The following is a 6,000-nucleotide window of genomic DNA, read 5'->3' as shown; positions in this document are numbered from 1 at the left end:
ATTCCTCAGGGAAATTCTGCCAGAAACATTGATTTGGTCTTTATACATTCACAACAGTGCTTCAAAAGCCTCCCATGATGCATCACTGCCTTACAGCTCCAGTATGATTATGAAAGGGGGAGTGCCCCTTTAAGGAAGGAATATCCCTTTAGGTAAGGATGACATTAGCAATAACTAGTGTTTATTTCCAAGCAGCTGGTTGTCATCGGGAGGGAGCTTCACTTGAGGGATCGGCAATTAAAATGCCTGCAGTGTTTCTAATGAGTGCTAGCTGGTATTTTACACAGCAATCAGTTCATTATAGCAAGCTTCCAGGCAACTGAAATCGAGAAATAGTTTCACACTCTTCTGAAGAAGCTGTTTTGATCTAATGCTTCAGTTTAAGGTCCCATCTGGGCCTTTTCTCTACTGCTTAATATGTGTATCCCCTCCTGCTCTGACAGATGTTCCTTTTCTAATATCATGCTAATGTTGTGTATAAATGCTTAACTTGTGTCTACTTTTACCATCTTAAGACTGAGAAATCACAAACACAGGAGATTCTGCAGATGACGGAAATCCACCGTAATGCACACAAAATGCTTGAGGAACTCAGCAGGATGGAATGAATATTATTTCTCTAACTTCAGATGGTCTCCCCTTCTCCCTTTTTCTCATTCCCCATTTTCGCTCCTCTCTTACCCCTTCTCTTCTCCTCAGCTGCCTATCACCTCCCTCTGGTGCCTCTTCTCCTTCCCTTTCTCCCACGGTCTACTCTCTCCTCCTATCTGATTCCTTCTTCTCCAGTCCTTTACCTTTTCCTCCTATCACCTCCCAGATTCTTACTTCATCCTGACTTCCCCCCCACAACCTGGTTTCACTTATCACCTTCCAGCGTGCCTTCCTTTCACCCTCCTCCCACCATGTTATTCCGTCAACATACATCAAAGTTGCTGGTGAACGCAGCAGGCCAAGCAGCATCTATAGGAAGAGGCGCAGTCGACGTTTCAGGCCGAGACCCTTCGTCAGGACTAACTGAAGGAAGAGTGTTATTCCGTCTTTTTTTTTCCGTTCCTTTCCAGTCCTGATGAAGTGTCACAGCCTGAAACATCAACCATTTAATCCTTTCCATAGGTACTACCCGACCTACTGAGTTCCTCCTGAATTACTCTTGAGACTGAGTAAGTGATATAAAAAACAGAAAATGCTTTCAACACTCAACAGGTCAGGCAGCATCTGGGGAGATAGAAATAATGTTCTCGAGCAATGATTGGTCTGCTACAGGGACTCAGCAGGTCAAACAGCACCCAGGTGTGATACTGCTCGACTTGCTGCATTTCCAAACCAGATTGTTTGATCCAGCGTCTGCAGTCTCTTGCATCTCCAGTGTCTCAGATCTGTTTCTCTTTCCACAGATGCTGCCTGACCTGTTCAGTGTTTTCCGTATTTATCCAGGAACAATATTTAAGTTATGCAATGGAACGCTTCAGAAAGAGTCTGAGCGTAAAGGACAATTTCCAGGTTGAGTGGCCACAATCATCGGTTCCAGTGGTGAAACCGTTCTGACCAAAGTATCTGAAACCTGTTACATGGAATACACTGCTAGGAGAGGTGACTTGATAGAGGTGTACAAGATGGAAAGAGGCGTAGAGTGGCTAGCCAGAGACTTTTTCTCAGGGTGGAGCTTGTTAATGTGAGGAGGCATCATTTTAAGGTGATTGGAGGATGTCAGAAGCAGATTTTTTTTTACACAGAGAGAGCACAGGACCATGAGAAACTATAGAAGGTTGTAAAATTAGTTAGCTTCCATGGTACCCTAAACACCTTCAAGGTGCCTCAGAAAGGCATCGTCCATTATTAAAGACCCCCGCCACCCAGAACATGCCCTCTTCTCATTGTTGCCATCAAAAAATTGGTACAGAAGCCTGAAGGCACACACTCAATGATTCAGGAACAGCTACTTCCCCTCTGCCATCCGATTCCTAAATGGACACTGAACCCATGAACACTGCCTCACTTTTTTAAAAAATATTTATTATTTATTTTCTGATGCACTATTTTTAATCTAGTCTATATGTGCCAGTGACAATAAATCTGATCCTGATTCTGGTGGGTGTGTAGAACACGCTGCCAGGGGTGGTGGTGGAGGCAGATACATTAGGGATATTTAAGAGACTCTTAGATTGGTACATGGATGAATGAGAAATGGAGGGCGACGCAAGAGGGAAGAGTTAGATTGATCTTGTAGTGATGCTGCCTGACCTCCTGAGAGTTTCTGAAATCATCTGATTTTATTTCATACTGGCATCAGATTGCTTCGAGGCTCTAGAGTGTTGAGGATGTTGAAGATTGAAGATTCAAGTTTATTTGTCACTTGTATATCAAAAGCTGCAGTCAAATGCATTAACAACCAAGGCTGTGCTGGGGGCAGCCCGCTAGTATTGGTCACACATTCGGTGCCAACAAAGCATTCTCACATGTCCAGTTAAATCTATCTCAATGAAAGTGAATTCATCAAGTGTATTCTTGTTTGAAAGGTCCTTATATTCATATTCTTCCATAAAGGTCCTTAACGCATCGACTTCATCGCATCGTCATCCCTGAGGCCTGACACGGTCGTTCTCTCAGAAACCTTGAAACCAGTAGTGATGGTAGAACTGACAGGTCTTTGGGAAGACCAGACTGAGGAGGTATTTGAGTGTAAGAAAGCCAAATACCAGGAGCAGGTAGAGCAATGCTAGAGATAGAGGTGGAAGGCACAATGTGAGCCTAAGGAGGTGGAGTGTAGAGGTTTTGCTGGCTGCTCGCTGTGCAAGACCTATTCTGTCCTTGGGATTACAAAGGCTGCAAAGGAAAGAGCCGTCAGAACCATCACAGTGGCTGCTGAGTGAGCCTCCAAATGACTATGGATCAGGAGGCGTGACTTGAGGATCAATGCTGCTGGGACACAAGCCGGGGACTGATCAACCCTGGCTGGGTCGCCTGGGTGAGGCTGCCTGATGTTGAAAGACCCGAAACACCTGATGACCCCAGATTACATCACTGCTGAACATAGAACATAGAAACATAGAAAATCTACAACACAATACAGGCCCTTTGGTCCACAAAGCTGTGCCGAACATGTCCTTAGAAATTACCTAGAGTTACCCATAGCCCTCTATTTTTCTAAGCTCCATGGACCTATCCAGGAGCCTCTTAAAATACCCTATCGTATCTGCCTCCACCACCACCACCGGCAGCCCATTCTATGCACTCACCGCTCTCTGCATAAAAAACTTACTCCTGACATCTCCTCTGTACCTACTTAGTGTCACAATGTACCCTAGGGTATATTTCAGCATCAACCTGCAAATTCCCTCAAGGTGATATTGTTTTCCGTATCACCAGACTCTTCCGTTTGGGGAAGATGTGGGGATGGTCAAGCTGGTTTGGCAGTTCATGAGTGTTTTATCCATCACCCTTCCTCTAACATGGGTGGGGATGGAGATACGTCTCTACCAAAGGAGATGTAAGATACATCTTTCCTTCACTAGCTTGGAGTTCACCCTTGGGCAAGATGTAGCACCTGCTTATCCCCCGACTTCATGGGAACAAGTGGCGGATGGTCGTATGAGTAGCTGGTGCACATCACAAGTCCTGGTTACGCAACCACTGACAGCAGGCAGGCAATCTCTGAACAGTATTGATAATGGCTGGGGTCATCTGTCTTGTAAAGACACTGCCTAGAAGAAGACAATAGCAAAACACTTCTGTAGAAAAAAATTGCCAAGAACAATCGTGGTCAGGGAAAAATCATGATTGCCCACATCATACAACATGGTACATAACAAACTAACAACCCTCTGACAATCCAGTGGTGGTTAGACTGATACAGCGGAAGGATTTCATTAGGTCTTTCAACCACTTCAATGAATAAGAGCCATCCATTGGATCAGATGTGAAATTGTGCTGAGCATAAAAGCAGGTATCAACGTACATGGAAATTGCCCAGGGAACACACATCAAAGTTGCTGCTGAACGCAACAGGCCAGGCACCATCTCTAGTCGATGTTTCAGGCTGAGACCCTTTGTCAGGACTAACTGAAAGAAGAGCTAGTAAGAGATTTGAAAGTGGGAGGGGGAGGGGGAGATCCAAAATGATAGGAGAAGACAGGAGGGGGAGGGATGGAGCCAAGAGCTGGACAGGTGATTGGCAAAAGGGATATGAGAGGAACATGGGACAGGAGGTCCGGGGGGAAAGACAAGGGGGGGGGAAACCCAGAGGATGGGCAAGGGGTATAGTCAGAGGGACAGAAGGAGAAAAAGGAGAGTGAGAAAAAGAATGTGTGTATAAAGATAAATAACATATGGGATACGAGGGGGAGGTGGGGCATTAGCGGAAGTTAGAGGTCTCAAACCCAGCTCTCTTCCCTAGACCACTCTTAAAGAAACCCAAACCAATAAAATTACCTTTACACTAGACTAACTTAAAGATCCTCAATGTAATCATAGGGCTCCAGTCCTGATGAAGGGTCTCAGCCCAGAGCATCGACTGATTGTTCCCCTCCATAGAAGCTGCCCGACCTGCTGAGTTCCTCAGGCATTTTGTGTGATAATCCTTGGGCTAGCTGTCCTTCCAAATACATATTCTCTCCTTTAAGAACTGGATATTTAATTTGATTGCTTCAATATTACACCGGTTTGAGGTGGATCGTGGCAGAACATTAAGTAATCAAGATCCTGAACTACATCTATAAGCATCCATTAGTCTCATGAGACCATGGATTTGTGCCTTGGAAGGTTTCCAGGGTGCAGGCCTAGGCAAGGTTGTATGGAAGACCGGCAGTTGCCCATGCTGCAAGTCTCCCCTCTCCACGTCACCGATGTTGTCCAAGGGAAGGGCCAGGGCCAATACAGCTTGGCACCGGTGTCCTCGCAGAGCAATGTGTGGTTAAGTGCCTTGCTCAAGGACATAACACATTGCCTCGGCCAAGGCTCGAACTAGAGACCTTCAAATCACTACACCGATGCCTTAACCACTTGGCCACACGCCAATACACTGAACTACATCAAAGTAATAATTAACCAGTGAAGTTAGAAACCTCAGGAGATGACACTGATTCTCACAAGAGGGGCAACTGCATTCACACTCCAACCCTAACCCTCCCTCCTCTGACATAAGATACTCCTTAAAACATCACTTTGACTAAGGTTTTGGTCATCCTTCTAGCACTTCAAAGTCAAAGTAAATTTATTATCAAAGCATGCGTCACCATATACTATCGGGATTCTTTTTTCTTGCAGGCACTTACAGGAAAATGAAGAAATCTCATAGAACTTACGAAAAACTATACATAAATAAAGACTGAAAAACAACCAATGTGCAAAAGGAGGCAGATCAATCAATTAATAAAAAAGAGTAAAGTGATTCCATACGTTGTGGAATCAGTTCAGTGTTGAGGTGAATGAAGTTATCCTCACTGGTTCAGGAGCTTGATGGTCGTATGGTTAATAACTGTTCCTGAATCTGGTGTTATGGGACTTAATGCTCCTGTACCTCCTGCCCAATGGTGGTAGTGAGAAAAAAGCACGTCCTGGGTGGTGGGGGTCCCTGGTGATGGATGATACTTTCCTGCGACAACACTTTGTGTAGATGTGCTCAATGGTGGGGAGGGCTTTACCCGTGATGGACATGGCCTGTGCCCACTACTTTCTGCAGGATCTTCTGTTCAAACGCATTGGTATTTCCACATCAGGCTGAGATGCAGCCGGTCAATACACCCTTAACCACAAAGCTATAGACGTTTGTCAGAATTTTAGATGACTTGGCAAATCTCTGCAAACTGCTAAGGAAGTAGAGGTGCTGCTGTTCTTTCTTCATAACTGCACTTACACGTTGGACCTAGGGCAGGTCCTCTGAAATAATAACACCATGTACAAGGACTCAAATGCTTGCTCCATGAGAGAGCCACAGGTGGGATCCATGGATTTAGCACCAGTTGCTAAATAGGTGTGATGCACAACCATTTTCTTGACTGATTA

The sequence above is a fragment of the Mobula hypostoma genome, chromosome 22, assembly GCF_963921235.1.
Source record: "Mobula hypostoma chromosome 22, sMobHyp1.1, whole genome shotgun sequence".
NCBI classification, from domain to species: domain Eukaryota; kingdom Metazoa; phylum Chordata; class Chondrichthyes; order Myliobatiformes; family Myliobatidae; genus Mobula; species Mobula hypostoma.
This window is presented reverse-complemented; position numbering follows the sequence as displayed.